Genomic DNA, 22,600 nt, shown 5'->3' on the forward strand with positions numbered 1-22,600 from the left:
TTAGCAAACTAAGTCAGATGACATGGAGATGTCACTGGGCTACACCTAATAGAAGTTCTTGACTTAACTTCTTACTTATGATTCTACTATTACTGCCATTGTTTTCGATATTGCCTGTTTCAAGAAGTGTTGTTCCTTACATTATCAAGTGTGTGACTGAGCCACTAAGTGAGTCACTGTATGACTTAGCTGTAAAAAGAAGAGAAGTGAAAAGCAAAGGAGATAAGGAAAGATATAAGCATCTGAATGCAGAGTTCCAAAGAACAGCAAGGAGAGATAAGCAAGCCTTCCTCAGCGATCAATGCAAAGAAATAGAGGAAAACAACAGAATGGGAAAGACCAGAGATCTCTTCAAGAAAATGAGAGATACCAAGGGGACATTTCATGCAAAGATGGGCTCGATAAAGGACAGAAATGGTATGGACCTAACAGAAGCAGCAGATATTAAGAAGAGGTGGCAAGAGTACACAGAAGAACTGTACAGAAAAGATCTTCACGACCCAGATAATCACGACGGTGTGATCACTGACCTCGAGCCAGACATCCTGGAATGTGAAATCAAGTGGGCCTTAGAAAGCATCACTACGAACAAAGCTAGTGGAGGTGATGGAAATTCCAGTTGAGCTATTTCAAATCCTGAAAGATGATGCTGTGAAAGTGCTGCACTCAATATGCCAGCAAATTTGGAAAACTCAGCAGTGGCCACAGGACTGGAAAAGCTCAGTTTTCATTCCAATCCCAAAGAAAGCAATGCCAAAGAATGCTCAAACTACCGCACAATTGCACTCATTTCACATGCTAGTAAAGTAATGCTCAAAATTCTCCAAGCCAGGCTTCAGCAATACACGAACCGTGAACTTCCAGATGTTCAAGCTGGTTTTAGAAAAGGCAGAGGAACCAGAGATCAAATTGCCAACATCTGCTGGATCATGGAAAAAGCAAGAGAGTTCCAGAAAAACATCTATTTCTGCTTTATTGACTATGCCAAAGCCTTTGACTGCATGGATCACAATAAACTGTATACAATTCTGAAAGAGATGGGAATACCAGAACCCCTGACCTGCCTCTTGAGAAATCTGTATGCAGGTCAGGAAGCAACAGTTAGAACTGGACATTGAAAAACAGACTGGTTCCAAATAGGAAAAGGATACGTCAAGGCTGTATATTGTCACCCTGCTTATTTAATTTCTATGCAGAGTACATCATGAGAAATGCTGGACTGGAAGAAACACAAGCTGGAATCAAGATTGCCGGGACAATATCAATAACCCCAGATATGCAGATGACACCACCCTTATGGCAGAAAGTGAAGAGGAACTAAAAAGCCTCTTGATGAAAGTGAAAGTGGAGAGTGAAAAAGTTGGCTTAAAGCTCGACATGCAGAAAATGAAGATCACGGCATCTGGTCCCATCACTTCATGGGAAATAGATGGGGAAATAGTGGAAACAGTATCAGACTTTATTTTTTGGGCTCCAAAATCACTGAAGATGGTGACTGCAGCCATGAAATTAAAAGACGCTTACTCCTTGGAAGAAAAGTTATGACCAACCTAGATAGCATATTCAAAAGCAGAGACATTACTTTGCCAACAAAGGTCCGTCTAGTCAAGGCTATGGTTTTTCCTGTAGTCATGTATGGATGTGAGAGTTGGACCATGAAGAAGGCTGAGCCAGAAGAATTGATGCTTTGGAACTGTGGTGTTGGAGAAGACTCCTGAGAGTCCCTTGGACTGCAAGGAGATCCAACCAGTCCATTCTGAAGGAGATCAGCCCTGGGATTTCTTTGGAAGGAATGATGCTAAAGCTGAAACTCCAGTACTTTGGCCACCTCATGCAAAGAGTTGACTCTTTGGAAAAGACTCTGATGCTGGGAGGGATTGGGGGCAAGAGGAGAAGGGGACGACAGAGGATGAGATGGCTGGATGGCATCACTGACTCGATGGACATGAGTCTGAGTGAAGTCCAGGAGTTGGTGATGGACAGGGAGGCCTGGCATGCTGCAATTCATGGATTCACGAAGAGTCGGACACGACTGAATGACTGAACTGAACTGAACTGACATAACATAAGAAATCCCCACGTAATAGGAATTAAAATCAGTATATGAGTTTTCTCATACAGTGTGATTTACTAGCGAAAAGCAACCACCACCCCACAACCTGAACTGCTCATGAATCCAGACTGAATGAGGCAGGCAGAATAATGTCTTATTTTAAGCCTCATTCCGAGAGAGAGAGATTTGTATGAATGATGTCTCTGTGAAATGAAGCAATATATTCTGGCCTCTTTATTTCCTAGTACTTGTACTTATTAACAAGAGAGATAAGAATTGCATATATTGTAAGCATCTTTTTTAAAAATTCCTCACCCAAAATATCTGGTATTAAACTCTGTAGTTCGTGGCTGAAGGTCATGGATTATGGTTTATGCTTAATTTACACATGAAGGCAGAACTGAGGTCTCTATGGAAGGCTATTAAACACTATAAGCAAACACAGAGATGGGGATATTGAAAAATATCAGTTATCACCAGATATTCACAATTATCTGGGAAGATGAATGGATGATCTTTATGAAAATGTAACTCCAAACAACTGATCCACTTGAGGAGATAATTCAATTGGGAAAATAAGTAAGATTTAGTTAATTTACATTATTTACTACATATTCATTCAGTTGCTTTGATAACTTTTGCCTCCTTAAGATTATTATTTACAATTCTGAAACACCATTCTTTTTTGACATGTAAATATTAAGCCAAATATGCAAAATAATATTTGCAAAGTATCTTGCAAGTACAAAAATAAGACACATACATATTCAGTTCAGTTCAGTCCCTCAGTCGTGTCTGACTCTTTGAGACCCCATGTACTGCAGCACACCAGGCCTCCCTGTTGATCACCAACTCCCGGAGTCCACCCAAACCCATGTCCATTGAGTCAGTGATGCCATCCAGCCATCTCATCCTCTGTTGTCCCCTTCTTCTCCTCCCCTCAACCTTTCCAAGCATCAGGGTCTTTTCAAATGCGTCAGCTCTTCTCATCAGGTGGCCAAAGTGTTGGAGTTTTAGCTTCAACATCAATGAACTGATCTCCTTTAGGATGGACTGGTTGGATCTCCTTGCAGTCCAAGGGACTCTCAAGAGTCTTCTCCAACACCACAGTTCAAAAGCATCAATTCTTCGGCCCTCAGCTTTCTTTAGAGTCCAACTCTCACAGCCATACATGACTGCTGGAAAAACTATAGCTTTGACTAGACAGATCTTTGTTGCTAGTTAAGTAATGCTCAAAATTCTCCAAGCCAGGCTTCAGCAATACGTGCACCATGAACTTCCAGATGTTCAAGCTGGTTTTAGAAAAGGCAGAGGAACCAGAGATCAAATTGCTAACATCTGCTGGATCATCGAAAAAGCAAGAGAGTTCCAGAAAAACTTCTATTTCTGCTTTATTGACTATGCCATAGCCTTTGACTGTGTGGATCACAATAAACTGTGGAAAATTCTGAAGGAGACACACACATAATATAGCCAAATATTAATATGGCCTATCTTTGTGTGGAGAACAGTTAACAACATTTTTATGACATATTAATAATATGATTCTTTAAAATTCATAATCTGTCCTATTAATTCTAAAAAATATTACATTATTTGAGAGAGAAACATTAGAAAATATCCTATTACCTAAAATAAATCTATAGTATTAAATATAGTTTAACTCATTATATAGAATACAAATCTATACTATTAATAGTTACATTTTATATCCAAAACTATGCACATTTTCATAAGAAAATGCAGCAATCTTAAAAATGTATTTCAAACAAAATGTATACTTTGCACTAGAAAATCATGAAAATCCTATAGGTATGGATGTATACACATTAGACTTCCCTGGTAGCTCACCTGGTAAAGAATCCATCTGCAATGCAGGAGACCTCTGGTTGATTCCTGGGTCAGGAAAATCCCCTGGAGAAGAGATAGGCTACCCACTCCAGTATACTTGGGCTTCCCTGATGGCTCAGTTGGTAAAGAGTCTGCCTGCAATGTGGGAGACCTGGGTTCAGTCCCTGGCTTGGGAAGATCCCCTGGAGGAGAACATGGCAACCCACTCTGATATTTGTGCCTGGAGAATCCCCATGGACAGAGAAGCCTGGTGGACTACAGTCCATGTGGCCACAGAGTCAGAAACACCTAAGCACAGCAGCAGAATATATATATATTCCCATCACTGAGTCTGATCTATATTTTGTCAAATATTATTTTAGGATTATTCTACACTTGGATTTAGATACTAAGTGAAAGTCTTTTACTATGAGATAAATCATCTATTTTGAGGCACTAAAGGATTTATATTTTCTTCTTTTTTGTAGCAAAGTCAGTTGTAGTTTATTTATTCCTTGATCATGAATACTTAATGTTAAACCCAATTAAAATAGCATGAGTTTGTGTGTATATATATATATATACACACACACACACACACACACACACACACACACACACACACACATATTTTCCCCAATACTTACAATGTTACTTCACAAACAGATCACACAGTGACTTGCTTTTCAGACTGTAAGACTTGCCATGTAGACTATAAGGCTGGACTTTACACTATGTTGTATTTAGATCTATATATTCTTTTTCACTTAATATACATAAATTCACATATATACATAAGTTCACAAATATACATAAAAAAAATCTCTAGGTACTTGATTAAAAGAAATCTAGAGTTGTAGGATACGAGGCTAGGTATATAGTTCTACACAATATATGTAGAACTATTGCAGTATGTGATTGTTCTTATTTTCCTATAACTGCCTTTTTGTTTTTGTTTAGTCACTGAATCATGTCCAGCTGTTTTGCATCCCCATGGGCTGTAGCCCACCAGATTCCTCTCTCCATGGGATTTCCCAGGCAAAAACACTGGAGTGGGTAGCCATTTCTTTTTCCAGAGGATCTTCCTGGCCCAAGGATTGAACCTGTGTCTCCTGCATTAGCAGGTGGATTCTTCAACTGTCTTTTACCTTTTAACATATTATTACCTTTTATACCTTGAGGCCAAGTATTTTGAGAGCGAAGTCTCCCCCAGGTTTAGCCTTCAATACAGGCAGGATCACTCTCCCTCCAGATTTTTCAGTGTGTTTTTACTCTGTAAAAAGTTTTCTTTTCTTTTCTTTTTTTTTAAACAAAGGGGATTATTAGTGAAAAGTGAAATCAAGGAAAACACATTGAGAGGAAAATAAAGAAGGAACCACTGAAGGCAAGCTGTTGTTGGAGGCTTGGCTTTTACACATTCTGACTGATTTTCCCATTAGCAGGAGAGAATCAGCAACAGAGGGAGTGATGAGAAGACAGTCACTGGCGTCAGACGAATGACCTTCAGATCATTAAGTTCCCTTCCCAGAACCTTTTATTGCACCAAACTCTTCTTATGGAATTTTTCATCTCCATGTTTCTAAGTGTGTAGATAAGCGGGTTGAGCATGGGGACAATAATTGTGTAGAAGAGCGTAAACACTTTATCTTCTGGTAATGTTGTGGCAGGTCTAATGTAAACAAAGATGACAGGTGTGAAAAAGAGGATCACGGACTGTGATGTGGGAACTACAGGTGGAAAGTGCTTTATGGTGGCTTTCTGCAGAATATGTGCACACATTATACAGAATCAAAATGTAGGAGGCCATCAAAACCACAAAGAGCACCAGTCCCATCAAGCCAGAATTGGCAATGACAAAAAAGCCAATTTTGTGAGTATCAGTGCAGGCTAGTTTCAACAAAAGATGTGCATCACGGAAATAGTGATCTATTTCACTGGGGCCACAGAAAGGTCAAACAATTGCAAGAAGAAAGAGACCAAGAGAATGAAGATGTCCCCCTGCACACGATGCTATGAGAATTGAGTGACGTTTTTGCCTGTTCATGGTGATGGCGTCGTGGAGAGGTTTGCTGACGGCCACATAGCAGTCACAGGCCATCCCTGTGAGGGTGAAGACCTTAATCCCCCCTCAAAGAAGTGGGTGGTGAAAAGCTGTGTCATGCAGTTTTTATAGGAAATGGCCTTTTTCTCCATCAGTAAGTCAGTCATGAGTTTGGGTGTCACAGTGGAGGTGTAGAAGAGGTCTGAGAGTGCAAGGCAGTTAAGGAAGAAGTACATGGGCTGGGTGATTAGCTGACTGCATGTAATAGAAATCACAATGATCAAATTCCCCAACCAAATAGCCAGGTAACAGAATAAGAAAAATAAAAAGCAGAGGATCTGGACTTTCTTGTCCATAGAAAGTTCTAAGAGGATAAATTCAGTAACATTATTTCTATCTTCCATGATCTGATGTTCAAGAAAGTGATCTGAAATGACAAAACCAATGAAACGAATCATTGATGAGAAAATGGAAACCTAATATCTACTTTAAATGGCACCAATGCCTTTTAAAGACAAGTTATTTTGAGACCCACTGAAATCATTTTCATTTAATACGAGTCTTTTGAATATCTAGTGCTAATATTCTTCTAAGAGCTAAGAATACAGTGATAAATTAGACAAAGTTCAAGTTTTTATATAATTTAAATTATTTTGTGAGGAAGCAAGGAATTATATTTGTCAAGAATTAAAAAAAGAGATAATCTTAATAGTGTTAAGTAGGGTGACATATAATGTGCCAATTTAGGATGTAAAATAGGGGTAACTATAGAATTTGCTTGATTAAGTGGTTTCTAATGAAATCACAAAATTGGTGTAGGGTGTGTGGGTGGGTTTTGCAGTGCTGGCACAGAGTCAATGTTAAATAAATATCAATTAAATAAAAATCTGGAAAGTGAACAATGTGCTATAATTTTGAAGGAATAATACAATAAATAATCATCCTTTAGTTAGGTAATTCACGATAAAACTGAAGAACAAATCATTTTTATGAGTGGACTCATAATCCTTTTTGACTTTTAAGTTAGTTAAGTTGCTCAGTAGTGTCTGACTCTTTGCGACCCCGTGGACTGTAGCCCACCAGGCTCCTCCGTCCATGGGATTCTTCCGGCAAGAATACTGGAGTGGGTTGCCATTTCCTTCTCCAGGGGATCTTCCTGACTCAAGGATCAAACCCAGGTCTTCTGCATTGCAGGCAGATGCTTTAACCTCTGAGCCACCAGGGAAGCCCTTTTGACTTTTAAGAGGAAAAAATTCCTTCATGTGAAATACTCCATGAAACTTTCATATTTCTTAAACTTTATTTGTAGCATCTCTAGGTTAATATATTTACAACTCTGCTTTTCCTATTTGTCTATATTTCTCTTGCAAGATTATTTCCTCTTTCAAAATAAATTAACATTCAGAAGTTATTTGAGTTACATCTTATCAGACTGTAATTATAGTTGCCTAGTTTGGAAATAATATACTGAGAAATGGGCTCCTCTAATTCCAAAATAGTTCCTCCAAACACAATACAATAAACAAGATGTAGCACTTCTTCCCTTAATTTCTTAGAGAATTCACCCACACAATCTGCATGACTATATAGAGGAATCTCTTCGGTTCTCTAATAGAAGCAGTTATACCTGTATTCATGTAATCATTTGGTAAATACACTATGTAAGTAGGCAAAATAGCTAGTTTTTTCCTCCCACTTTGTTGCTTAATTGCTCATTCCCTAGGATCCCAGGCTCCCATTCATAAAATAAAAGTGATTAGATAATCTCTGAAGATCTCCCCAGATTCCAATAATGTGTGACTTCTGATTCTCCATTAATTTGGGGAAGACATCTGTTTACCTCTCTCCTGCCTTCCCTTCTCTGCTTGATACATTGAAACTATAAAAAAGTAACAAATACAGTGGCAATTTCATTACAATTCCTGTGCCTCAGTTTACTTCTCTGTAAAATCAAGGTAAAGACAATATCTCTTTATATGGTGATTTTTTGAATAATTAGTTTCTAAATATGAAATTTCTTACAGCAATATCTGGAAAGTACTATATATTTAATAGTTATTGGCCATCCTCAACAATTACTAAGGGCTTCCGTGGTAGCTCCGATGGTAAAAATCTGCTTGCCATGAAGGAGACCAGGGTTCAATCCCTGGGTTGGGAAGATCTCCTGGAGAAGGGAATGGCTACACACTTCAATAAATATTTTTGCCTGGTGAATTCCATGGACAGAGGAGCCTGGTAGGCTACAGTCCACGGGGTCACAAAGAGTTAGATACAACTGAGCAAATAACACACACATGATTACTAACCATAAGATCAAGGCCCCAGAGAAAATGTGAGTACACCATCTCAGGAACTGTACCTTGTACTATCCCTCCCTGAACAAGATAGGAAATATTATTAATATTAATATCAGAAACTTCAGAGATAAGAGTTGTGTTCAGACATAGCTCTGATACTCAAATGCAAGAGTCTTCACCTCCTTAAATACTTTTTCCTTCTTCCTTAAAATAAGCATGCAATGCCTAATTTACAGGATTACTGTGGAATGTAAATAAGCTTACATATACAGAACTTGATGCTCAAAAACATGTTAGTTTCCCCTCCTTCCTCTTGGAACCCCTATAGTGTTATAAATTTAGGAGGTCCTCACACTATTTGAGTGGTAGTAGATTCTAGTAATTAAGGTTATGAGTTCTGGACCTACATAGAATGACATGCTCCAAAATTCACTTGGAGCATAATCACAGATAAAATATATAACCTCAGCTTCTTCATCTATAAAATGAATAATACTGTAATTAACTCTGGGATCTGCCCTAAAGATATGATGAGTTCACTTATATAACAGCTTAAGACAGAAACTGGTATATATTAAGATAAAACATTTAGTAAATATTCATTGTCATTGACATTATATTTGTCCTATCAATGGGTACACTGTATTATTCTTACTATATATTTTGAATCGCTTATTTAAAATATGTAATATTGTAACATGGGATAAATATAGATAAGACATAGCAGAGTTTCCCTGCTGTAAACAATCTGCTCTTTCTTACCTGAAGGCTGGGGTTGCTCACTGTGAGGAAACATCCTGTCATTAAGCCAAATTGTTCTCTTTGGTCTGGGTTGAGCTGACTTTCCACATTTCTGAAGATAAATGTACTGCTTATTTCAGCCAGTTAATACTTTTGTTTTCTTTCTTTTGAATTAATTAACCTTATTGATGGACAGGGAGGCCTGGCGTGCTGCGATTCATGGCGTCCTAGAGTCGGACACGACTGAGCGACTGAACTGGAATGAGCGACTGAACTGAACTGAACTGATCTGAATTAGACAGGTATTTATGTTCCCCTTTGATAATTTTTCTTCATCTCAACTAAGGAAAAAGAAACCTACCACTTAAATACTATCCATTCAAATAGCTTCTTTGAAAATTTCATCATATATTTTTGCTTCTGCATAATCTTAGAAGCATACTGGTGTTTTGATTTTAATTTTTTTAAATATATCTTCAATTCCTTCACTGCAATACTGTCCACTTACCTGCTGGGCCAGTGCATTCTTCTTCATATTAAACTTTTTTCCATAATGGAATCCAAAGAGCTAATAATATGATTAAATTTTTGAAATATGAAAAGACAAATAAATCTAGCAATATTTTGAGAGCTGCTGAGAGACATGGCACTGATAATTTTAAGAGCTCATGTACAAATCACAAGTCATGATAGTTGAAGCCAGGTTTTCCCAAATAGTAAAAATAGCATTTTAAAGTTTCTGGAATTTTTCAAAGATTAGTTAGAAGGCTTAGATCATAAATACAATCAGAATGATTCAAATATTCATTTTAAGGAAAATCACTATTACAATTACGAACCGGATTTAACTTACCAGCTGCTTAACTCATCAGACAGATTTCTTATAAGATGAGGCTTCACACCTAAGATAAAGTCAGAATTTTAAAACCTGGGATTTCCATGCAGTAATCCATCTCTAATTGCATAAAATCTTACAAGAGAACTTGTGAGTTCCACTGTTACAGATATGTTTGGTAAATTGAACTAATTTTGAGATTTTTTTTAGCATGCAGTTTTTCCACTTCTAAAAAATAAATATGTGTCTCTCTGATATTTTTGCCTTTGTCACTATAGAAAAGTGACATATATACATATATATGTATCAGTTCAGTTCAGTCGCTCAGTCGTGTCTGACTCTGTGACCCCATGAATCGCAGCACACCAGGCTTCCCTGTCCATCACCAACTCCCGGAGTTCACTCAGACTCACGTCCATTGAGTCAGTGATGCCATCCAGCCATCTCATCCTCTGTCGTCCCCTTCTCCTCCTGCCCCCAGTCCCTCCCAGCATCACAGTCTTTTCCAATGAGTCAACTCTTCGCATGAGGTGGCCAAAGGACTGGAGTTTCAGCTTTAGCATCATTCCTTCCAAAGAAATCCGAGGGCTGATCTCCTTCAGAATGGACTGGTTGGATCTCCTTGCAGTCCAAGGGACTCTCAAGAGTCTTCTCTAACACCACAGTTCAAAAGCATCAGTTCTTCGGTGCTCAGCCTTCTTCACAGTCCAACTCTCACATCCATACATGACCACAGGAAAAACCATAGCCTTGACTAGACAGACCTTTGTTGGCAAAGTAATGTCTCTGCTTTTGAATATTCTGCTTCATGTTAAATTGGCATTTAAGGAGAATTCTGACAAAATGTGTAATATAGAAAAGGTCTCAATATCTCTAAAAATATAGAAATTTCCCATCAGTATACTTTGCCAAAGATGTAAATCATAGCTTCAATTTCTCAATTTCTACCTAATAAATAAATATGCCAAAGTTCTTAATTATATTTCCCTATTGCATCAACATCCAAAGCACTGAGATAAGACATGGGACATGGAGACTATGAGGAAATGGAGTATATGATGACTATGGACATGGAGTATATAATGCTCATTTGTCAGGACAGGGCAGAATCAGTTAGCTGAGGGAGACTGAAGTGAGCTGCCATGGGAAATACTGAGAACCCTACAGCTAGAATTAAAAGTTCAGTGAGTAGACCCAGGATTTAAGACAATTCTTCCTGGGGAGGAAAAAAATAAGCTTGTTAGGGCATTATAATTTCTGGCTGATGCCTGGAAAAGACTCCTATGCTTTACTGCTATGCTTTTTTTTTTCCAGGAAGCTCACATACCCCCATGGGGCATCTGCTCATCTCTTGCAGATGTGCAGACAATTTCCCAATTTATCTTTGTAAGGCAAACTCCTTTGTAAAAAGATATGCTTTATTCTGATTGAATTTTCCATATGTATATTTCAGAAAATATATTTTAGAAAGAACTATAACAAAAATAAAATGGTCTCATAAATTTATTCATATAAAAATATTTACTATGTCCTAATTCTAAAAGGTCTGACTTGGACAAAACTTACTATGGAGAATGCATTTGTTGTTGCTTAGTCACTAAGTTATGCCCCACTCTTTTGCAAACCCACAGTATGTAGCCTGCCAGGCTCCTCTGTCCATGGAATTTTCCAGCAAGAATATTGGAGTGGGTTTCTGCAATATGTTTCCTTCTCCAGGGGAACTTCTTGACACTGGGATCAAACTCACATCTCCTGCATTGGCAAGTGGGTTCTTTACCATAGAGCCACCAGGGAAGCCCTAGAGAATGTATTTAGTGGTGAACAAAACAGCCTTTGTCCTCAGTGAGGCTGGAGACTAAGGAAAGAGAGACAATGAAATAAACAAGAAAATAAGCAAATGTATAATTACAAATAGTATATTTTAAATAAATGAATAAGAAGTTGTGGGTCATTTCTTTTTAATCTATACAAATTTTAATCTATAGACATTTTAGTCAAGTGTAAATCTTGGACATTCTTATGTTATACAGACATTTATTCCTTAGTTGCCTCTTGAATTTTACTTTATGTAATTCCATAAGACAATTGTATTTTCTCATCCATTTTTTTACCTGCAAATGTAGTATTTATATTTGTTGAAAAGTTGAAATCATATGACTGAATTCATATTTTTAAAAATGTACTTAATCTTTATTGTTTGTCTAAAAGCTTCTAAGATCTTTTCATGTACCATTGAATTTTTTAAAACAGTCAGTGGGTATCTGTGAATGGATCTATTTCTATAGTTTCTTTAAAGTTTACCATTTGTAAAAGGATACATTTTAAAAGAGAATATTACTGAATTTTTATGCAAATGATGAATGGACACATGTCAAAGATTCTATTGAATTTATTATTAATATTTAATGTAGAAACCAGTAAGATGTTACCATCAGTTCAGGCAACAGTTCACCACATATTTATCGTCAGTAAGGGGTGCTAAAATGAATTTATAAGTTGATGCAAAACTAGTCAAGTATCCAAAGGGCTATCATTACTTGCATTTCACCTGACACAATTTGAATTTCTATGGCCAGACATTGTTGACATTGATATTATTTTGTGTGAGTCAACTTCTCTATTTTGAGTTGTAAAATGTCTTAGCCAAAAATAATGAAAGATAGGTAATAACCTGAATGCAAGAACTAGTAAGGTCACTCACTAAATTACAGAGAATCTCACTGCTCTTTCTTGATATTGTATGTGCTATTAATGACCCAACTGAAGAGAGAAATATGGCTGATGCTCTTGAGAAGCTGAGAAGGGAGGAGATCACAGTGCAAAAGTGAAGGAGTTAAATCATAATTCCCTAGTTAATGATTAATATTGACAATGAAGTGTTTGCTTGCTTATCTTATTAAACTATAGTTTATTTACAATGTTGTATTGGTTTTGGGTATATAGTCATGTGATTCAGTTCATATATATGTGTGTTCATATGTATGTATATTTTCCATCTCAGATTACTTTTCATTATAGGTTATTATAAGATATTGAGTATAGTTTCCTGTGCTATACAATAGATCATTGTTGTTTATCTATTTTATATTTGGTAGTCTGTATCTGTTAATCCCAAACTCCCAATTTATCCCTCCCCTCCCCCTTTCTCTTTTGGTAACCATAAGTTTGTTTTCTGTGTCTGTGAGTCTTTTTCTGTTTTGTAAATAAGTCCATCTGTGTAATTTTTTTTATAAACCACATATAAGTGATTATATATGTTTGTTTTTCTCTGTCTGACTTACTTTACTTAGTAAGATAATCTATTGGTCCATCCATGTTGCTGCAGACTCCAAGTATTTTAATAATCCACATTCACAACTTTTGTTCCAAGAATAAAAGTAAAACAGAAACATTTGTGTTAATTTTTGAAGTTTTATTTGTCAATAATACAAGTCTGGTTGGTTGGAGGATAGGGCTTCTGACACAGAGGGAAACTTTGAGGGTTGGCTGGTCTTATTAAAGACCCTGCTTATTTCACACCAGAAAGTGATCTTTCACTTTCCTGCTCTTTATGTTCTCTGACCTGTATACTGTGCATGCCCTATCCAGGAGTTTTCAGAGAGCTGTCAAGAAGTAGGTTTAAAACAACAACAAGCAAATATGTTAGGATCTTTCTATAAGAATTTCTAGCACATAATATTTTTAGGTTTATTTGTTGGGCATTTTCAACTGAGTCATAGAACTATGCTATTTTTCTTTTTTATATTATGAACCCATCTTAAGAATCCTCAACATTGACAACTCATTTGTATCTAACCTGGCTCTCTCTACAACTTGAAAATAAATTCTCATGCAAGTACATCATATCCACAAAGTTTTTTAAAGACTTTTGAGATTCTACCCATTCCTAATCAGTTCCTAGTGGCCTGATCTTGCTCCTAGTCATTTCTGACATTGGGCAAAGGTGCTCCAGGATGACTTTAAATTCCTACTGGAAAAACTGCTATTAACTTGAACAGTGCCAAAGATGTGATCATTGACTTTGAGTGATATTCTCCACTTGCCCACTCTAAGAAAAGATTAATTTCACCAGTAATAGGTGCCCATTGCACACTATGCTGTGCTTAGTCACTCAGTCATGTCCTACTCTTTGTGACCCCCTGGACTGTAGCCTGCCAGGTACCTCTTTCCATGGGGATTCTCCAGGCAAGAATACTGGAACAGATTGTCATGAACTCCTCCAAGGGATCTTCCCACCCAGGGATTGAACCCAGATTCCCTACATTGCAAGTGGATTCTTTACTGTCTGAGCCACCAGGGAAGCCTAGTAATAGGAGCATGACATTAATATGAGCCCCATTCTCACACCCTCACTGCTGCAAAGGAAAGTTATTATCAGAAGGGTTACATTTCTGATGCATAACAGGAGACTGGGCAATAAAATAGCTCATACGTGTTGAGCACTTACTGTGTGACCAAGCAGTGTTTCAGTCCTGCACATATCCTCACTGGGCTGTGTGCTGGGCTATTATTATCACTTGATGGATGGTTTGTTGAGCATATGTCCCAGTCCTCATAGTTAGTAAGCAATTCTGGGTCCAGAACACATGCCCGTAACAAATATACACCATCAGGTGCTAGAATTAGCCAGAGTTGCAGTTCACATTTACACAGAGTTGGGAAAGACAGTTCCTTTGAACAAAAGAAAAGAGATTGATGTGGGACTTAGGTAAGAGTACTGGTGTTGGACATATGAGAAGCTCCAGTTCGCTGTTGGCTACAAAATTATCAGAGTAGAAAGCTATATTTTTAAGAAATATAGTTGCAGGTCCAAAATTTGGTCTTTTAGAATATTCTTTACATGATGCAAGTAAAGTATTGGAATTATCTTCTAAATCATTGCTACCTGGGATTGGCTTTATTGACTAAAGTCACATACAAGAATGGGCTGTATAGGTTCTCAGTGTTGATTTGTATTACATGATGCCTTTGTGGTCTACTGCTAAATATCTAAATTGATTACACAGCCAAAAGATCAGAGGGGAAGAGGAGATATAAATAAGAAAACAAGAAAACTAGAAAAGAGCACAGCAGAGTCTGGATAAATCCAGGGAGTTGTAACCTTTTGCTCATACTTAAATCTATATATTGCTAAAACAAAATGAAACAAAAAAGCATATAAGGCAAGCGTTATACATTTTAAAGTCTTCATTGTAGAAAATCCATATATTCAACCAAGTTCAGCAGTGAAAATCAGAGGTATCTTTTAGTTCATTTCCTTTCTTACTGCGATATGGCACCAGAATTTCTTTATGTCATTCTTCATCTCCAAGTTTCTCAATGTGTAGATTAGAGGATTGAGCATGGGAGCAATGATAGTATAGAAAAGAGCGAACACTTTGTCTTCTGGTAAAGTAGTTGCTGGTCGAATGTAAATGAAGAATAAAGGAGCAAAAAAGAGGACCACCACAGTGCTGTGGGAACTGCAGGTGGAGAGAGCTTTGCAGCGATTCTCTACAGAGTAGGACCTGACAGTGGACAAGATCACAGCGTAGGAGACCAACAAGACCACAGAAGTCACCAGGCCCGTGAGGCCCGAGTTGGCAATGACAGGGAGACCAATTCTGGTGGTGTCAGTGCAGGCCAGTTTCAGCAAAGGATACACATGGGCCACAGTAGGGTAAAAAGATGGCCAGGAGAAACTGACCGAAGGAACGCAGGAACCCCCCAGTGCAGCAAGCAGCGATCATGGCAACATACTTCTGTCTGGTCATGATCAGAGTGTAGAGCAGAGGTTTGCAGATGGCCACATAGCGGTTATAGGGCATCCCTATGAGGATGAAGACCTCAATCCCCCCAAATAAGTGCATGGTGAAGAGCTGTGTCATGCAGCCATGGTAGGAAATGATCTTCTTTGCTGCCAGCAAGTCAGCGATCAACTTGGGGGTCACAGTGGAGGTGTAACAAAGGTCTGCGAGGGAGAGGTGACTCAGAAAGAAATACATGGGCTGCTTCACAAGTTGACTGGAGGCGATAGAAATCATGACAAGTAGGTTTCCGATCAGAATTGCAACGTACCAAAGTAAGAACAGTAAAAACCAGAGAATTTCAATTTCCTTTTTCTGAGAAAGTCCTAAGAGAATAAATTCTGTGGTGTTATTCCTATTTTCCATGACTCAGAGCAGTTTGTAGCCACTTGAAATTAAATAGTTATCAATCTTTACAAATATGTAAATACAATGATGTATATTATTCCTTGTCATGGGCATTTTAAAATGGAAAGCATTCAAAACTTGAAGAAAAAGATTTGACTTTTATTTTGAAAGGCTTTCCTTGCATTCTTTTTGTCCCTCTCTGGAAAATATTAATTCCTGATAAGCAACTTTGATACCTGATTTAAAAACTAACCCTGTAGAATGCAGCATATTTATGCAACCATTCTATTAGCATGTATTATCAAACATAACTGGATAATATGCCCTGGTTGAATTCAAGAAATGGTACTGTAGAAAAAAATCAGTCATCCCTTTCCTATTCTATTTGTTATTGAGAAAATAGACACAGAAATGAAACCTTGAGAGAAAATAAAAAAGCACTTATATGTGGATAATGTTATATGTGAGAAATTTCCTTCCATCTATCCCAGGTGGAAATTTGATAAATAGAAAAAATCAACCAATTTGGAATCATGAGGTATATCAGTTCAGTTCAGTTCAGTCGCTCAGTCGTGTCTGACTCTTTGCGACCCCATGAACCGCAGCACGCCAGGCCTTCCTGTCCATCACCAACTCCCAGAGTTCACTCAAACTCACATCCATCGAGTCAGTGATGCCATCCAGCCATCTCATCCTCTGTCCTCCCCTTCTCCTCCTGCCCCCAATCCCTCCCAGCATCAGAGTCTTTTCCAATGAGTCAACTCTTCGCATGAGGTGGCCAAAGTACTATATACATGGCCAAAATCAGCTATATGTCTGTTGTACCTAATTTACAAATATTATTAATTTACAAATGTGCTTAATTTACATATAGAATATTATATTTTATAGTCAAACAAAAGGATAACAAGCAAAGTATAATTACCTCTATTTTTTCAAAGGTATCACCTCAAACTTTAAAAAACTTGTTTTTTACGTTCAGTAAGGCATTTGAGGTTAATAGTAGGTTTCACTTGAATTTTAGTCTCATACAGTGTCTTACTCACTTGCATAAATTGGCTTCTTTCTAAGCGATGTACTCAAGCTGTTCAACTCTTCCTAATAATCAGTCATCCTGAAAACGTTTGCTTCTTTCTGTTCCTATATCACATGTCTTAGTATCTCAGGCTGGCTTTTCTCTCTTCCATTCCTCTTATTTTTACCTCCTCCTCCTTCTAGTCACTGCTGTAAAGTAATGTAAAACCAGCTCTAATAATATGCTCATAACTATTATGCCTTTGAACAAACCAATACCTTTCTCCTGGCAGAAGTTCAAGAAGCATAGACTAGGGAGAACTACTGAGAATTAATCATTCCACTAAATCACACCAAAATTCTCTACTTCAACTATATAAAACACAAGGCCTTAGTATTTAAAATATTTTATTTCATTTACTCCAAACTTCAGAACCAATATATTCACAATTTATTTTCAAATCTGTAATGCTCCTCTCCTTATTTTTCATTTTCAGTGAAATTGCCATTCAAATCTGTGTACATAAAGTAGGGTTTGGAAGAGAAAAACTGCAAATCTATCTAGTGTATGAGAGTCAACATCAGTGGCCACAAAATGACATTTAAGTATGTAACAACTGAATAGTGAAGAGAGGATATTTGTAGTGGTCAAATAAACCATCTCATTCAACTAACAATTACATTTTAGGCTTTTAAAATAATTCCCAATAATTTAAAAGAATGCAGGGCTCTATTCTAACTTCTCCCCTAAATTATATTCTTCTGATTTGGTGGGAAACACTGTAAGTTATATATTCAATCACAGATTATTCTTTATTTAATACTTGACTTACTGCATGAATTGATCAATTAACTTATATCTTCTCAGCGTCTTTTCCCTTACTATTTGTCTGAAATATTACCTCTGAGATTCTTTATCAGATAGCAGGTCAAATCATATTTGAAAAAGACAATGTAAATGCCATTTTGGTAAGCGCATTTGCAGACTAAAAGTGGAAAATCAATGAAATGATTATGAATTACCAAGAAAATAAACAAAAGCTTTTAAAATGCAGATTCTTTTGTCTTACCAATACTTGAATATTTCAGACAAATTGAAAATTATTTAAAAATTTTAATCTTGAAAATGCACTCAGTCTAGGCCATTAGAAAGAGAGGGAATATGTGAAAAATACCTACAAATTAATTTGCATTTTAAAATATAAAAACTGTTTAATGCATGACTCAAAACCATAATCTATATTCCTGAACAACTTGAAAGCATTTTCCCTATTTTCAGGTATTTCTATGGAAAATAAGAAAGCGTGCATCATATGTCTATAAGCGTCATTTTCATATTTTAAAAAATTAATAATTATATCAACAGAAGGTATTCTTTAAAATACTGGACTATTTGGAAAATGAAGCAAAATATTGTCTCCTTCATCTCGTTGTACTATTTTCTAACTTGTTGGCACGAGTATACCACATCCCTTTTTTGTATTTCAGTTTAGGCATCAATAAGCAATGGGAGTTAAACTATATGTTTAAGGATCTCTGCTGGACCCTAACTCCTTGTCCATGGTTCTGACATAAATTTTGAGGAGTCAATAGCTGGATGTTGATGACTATTATTTTCCAAACAAATCAGAATAAATTTACAACTCCCCTCCAGGTTACTGTCTCTCATTTCCTTTAAGATTAACTGATCCAGTCTCAGGAAGAAACACAACTCCTCCAGCTTTCCTTTTCTTTGGATCCTTTATAGCCTGATATTTTAAATTCCCTTTATCCAATCCAGGTATATAGAAGGCTCCATCATACTTAAGTATTCTTCTCTGGAATCCCTAATGATTCCCTGAAGTAGTGAACCTGGACTAGCAGTTTCAAACCAATCTTTGCTCAGTACTATCACAGTGTATTAAACTCTGTGAAATCTGCTACTTCCAGGTAGATTTCACTAACTACAGCCCACCATGCTATGGTTACTCAAATATTCTAAGTCTTGTGGTTCTTAGAACTATCTACCTTGCTTCATATTTTTTTTTCTAATAATTACCAGATACTGTTAAGTGCTTTAGCTTATCTCTCTAAAACAATCTTATCCTGGTGAGAGTTAGGGCCAGTGCCTCATTTTCCCCCTAACCTGGACATAATGAAAAACAAAACCAAACAAAATTTATGCCATTCAAATCTATGTTGAACAGTGAATGTTTGACTTTGGAACAGATTATATAAACTTTCTGAGCCATCTTACTTGTTTAATCTCTAAAGAAAGGAAAATAAAACTCATCTCTTTTGGATGAAGGTTCATCTAGTCAAGGCTATGGTTTTTCCTGTGGCCATGTATGGATGTGAGAGTTGGACTGTGAAGAAGGCTGAGCACCGAAGAATTGATGCTTCTGAACTGTGGTGTTGGAGAAGACTCTTGAGAGTCCCCTGGACTGCAAGGAGATCCAACCAGTCCATCTAAAGGAGATCAGCCCTGGGATTTCTTTGGAAGGAATGATGCTAAAGCTGAAACTCCAGTACTTTGGCCACCTCATGCGAAGAGTTGACTCATTGGAAAAGACTCTGATGCTGGGAGGGATTGGGGGCAAGAGGAGAAGGGGACGACAGAGGATGAGATGGCTGAATGGCATCACTGACTCGATGGACGTGAGTCTGAGTGAACTCCGGGAGTTGGTGATGCACAGGGAGGCCTGGTGTGCTGTGATTCATGGGGTCGCAAAGAGTCAGACACGACTGAGCGACTGATCTGATCTGATCTGATGTTGGATGTGGGAAAAGTTATTAACCAGTTATCAATTACTATGTGTCAAGAATTGTGCTAGGTGACTGTTTATAATAACCAGGACATGGAAGCAACCTAGATGTCCATCAGCAGATGAATGGATAAGAAAGCTGTGGTACATATACACAATGGAGTATTACTCAGCCATTAAAAAGAATACATTTGAATCAGTTCTAATGAGCTGGATGAAACTGGAGCCTATTATACAGAGTGAAGTAAGCCAGAAGGAAAAACACCAATACAGTATACTAACGCATATATATGGAATTTAGAAAGATGGTAACAATAACCTTGTGTATGAGACAGCAAAAGAGATACTGATGTATAGAACAGTCTTATGGACTCTGTGGGAGAGGGAGAGGGTGGGAAGATTTGGGAGAATGGCATTGAAACATGTGAAATATCATGTATGAAATGAGATGCCAGTCCAGGTTCGATGCACGATACTGGATGCTTGGGGCTAGAGCACTGGGACGACCCAGAGGGATGGTATGAGGAGGGAGGAGGGAGGTGGGTTCAGGATGGGGAACACATGTATACCTGTGGCGGATTCATTTTGATATTTGGCAAAACTAATACAATTATGTAAAGTTTAAAAATAAAAAAAAAATAAAAAAAAAGAATTGTGCTAGGTGAAAAAAAGACTAAAATCATCCAGGAGGCTTTCTTGAAATTCTCATTTAGTAAGTTAGTTATCTAGTTCTCCCATAATAATTGTGACTGGATAATGACAAATTATGAAGGATTTGATGAATTAGATTATACAATACATTCCTCATTTAATCAATTATATGGCACTGTGTCTCATCATGAATTAAATTATTAATTCTGTTGGCTTTCCCATTATATCCTCACTCTATACTTTGATTATTTTAAGTATTCAGTATGCATTTGTCAAATAAATAAATTTTATTTCAATATTTGATAGAATGAAATGAAAATTCATTTTATTTACATGTCATTATCATTATAATTATTTTGTCATGTATTTAAGAGACATAAAACACAGAATGCTTATAGTAAAATTTACTTCAGAATGATAGAGACTCAGAAAGATCATCTTAGAATTGCTTTCTAATTTTTCCTAGTATTCTATTAGAAAAAATCATTTGAAGGTCACATAAATCCATCCCTGTAACCTTCCCCCACTTCTCACTCCCTTGGCTTACTGTGGAGACTAGACCTTTAAGAGTAGTCTTATATATTAAAACTCAGTCACTTGCCCTAAAACCCTGGTTGTCTCCAACCTGGGTGGTCTCCAAACTGTACAGAACTAAATCTTACCATGCACTATTAGCCACTCTTTCATTTATTCTGAATATTTATTCAGATCATCTTCATTAACCTCCTCTTTTAATAGACAGCCCTGTCTTGGACAACTTGTAATAGAATAAGTGGTGTTTTTAAATACAGGAGTGAGAAACTCAAGCTACAAATATGGCACATTCAGGCAATTAATAGAAAGTAAGTGCAGAGTGATTTAACATACTTTGTACTTCTTGAGTTTTTCCTTAACAGATTTTCTGTATCCTTTACTGGAATTTAAGTCACAGACTTTCTGCTTTACTAGCTTCCCTTTAACATTCCCCAAGTTATGAAAAAATGTTTATCACTGTCATTTTTATTACTTTATGCAATTGACATAGGAAGGGTAAGTTATCACACATGAGTTGTACAAAAAATGTGTAGCCATGAAAGAGATGCTCTGTGTTACCAGGTAGATAGAGCAATAGTTTCAAATGTTGACTGTATGAAAATGTGGTTAAAGTCTTCTAACAAACATTAGCCAAGGGGCAAATGATCATTAAATTATATTTAAATAATAAATTCTAAAATCATATTGATCTGATTAATTGTGGATTGATTAAAGAAAAGTTAATTCATGTCCAACTCACTTGGCTTAAATCTCAGGTACATGTAATATTTCACAGTACCATAATGTAAATTAACCAGTAAATTCTATGACTATGAAGTAATATGTCTCATTATACAAATAATTCTCTAGAAATCTGAAAATAGAAGTTACCTGCTTCTCTAAGGTAAGGTGTCCAGCTTTTTTCTTAAGCAAATTCAAAAGGCTTTTCCCAGTCTTATTTTAATGTTTAAGAGAACAAAATGGTGCCATCATTTATGTTGGCAACTATTCTTTATTTCTCTTTAAATAACACTTTTATTATATTCTATGGTGAACATTAAAACAAAGACAACATAAGGTTCCTATCTGATTTCTAGGCAACTTTACCAGGGAGATATTTAACTTGCAGACATTTATTGCAGTATCTCTGTGAGTTTGGAAATTCCCTTTGGGATAATGTGACCAAAGTGAAGCTGAACTTTTCTGAACATTATTCAAAGACCTAAAAATAATTATATTGACTAAATCATATTTTCCCTATGTGTATATGGAAACTAAGTACAACTTTCCTTGGGGGCTATTGTGAGAAAACTCAGATGACCTGGAAAGAAAGCTCATAACATGCACACCTCAGAAAGAAGAGGCAAAGAAAGAGAAGGAAACTCTTTCTTTGTTGCAGGTAAAAGGAAAACATTGATGCTGCCTCAATTCAGTTTGTGGAGCGTGCTGGCTATTCCAGCATGCATCTCCTGTAGCCTATCAATAATAAAACCACTTTGAAAAGTTATCACAATCTGTTGTCCATTCTTCCTCAGTGTCTTTCACTGTTGATTTTTCTGTCCACAGTTTACCCAAATAGCTCCCTTATATACCTCATCCCTGTAATGGAAGGTAACACCAAGTCTTTTTGTGGTTACTTACATTTTTCTTATTTCTCAGTAACATTTGGAGACAATATTTTCTCTTCTCTGACAGCATTTTATTCAAGCTCCAGAGACCATATTCCTCAAATGTTCACATTTTTAAA

General features: G+C 36.9%; 2 pseudogenes; both read right to left on the reverse strand.

The window, feature by feature from the left end:
• Nucleotides 1-3,781: 3,781 nt before the first annotated feature.
• Nucleotides 3,782-6,459, reverse strand: LOC109578223 (olfactory receptor 4P4-like; annotated as a pseudogene).
• An 8,583-nt stretch (nucleotides 6,460-15,042) lies between these two features.
• On the reverse strand, nucleotides 15,043-15,949 carry LOC109569072 (olfactory receptor 4P4-like; annotated as a pseudogene).
• Between the last annotated feature and the right edge of the window lie 6,651 nt (nucleotides 15,950-22,600).

This window comes from Bos indicus, chromosome 20 (genome assembly GCF_029378745.1).
Source record: "Bos indicus isolate NIAB-ARS_2022 breed Sahiwal x Tharparkar chromosome 20, NIAB-ARS_B.indTharparkar_mat_pri_1.0, whole genome shotgun sequence".
In the NCBI taxonomy this organism is placed as follows: domain Eukaryota; kingdom Metazoa; phylum Chordata; class Mammalia; order Artiodactyla; family Bovidae; genus Bos; species Bos indicus.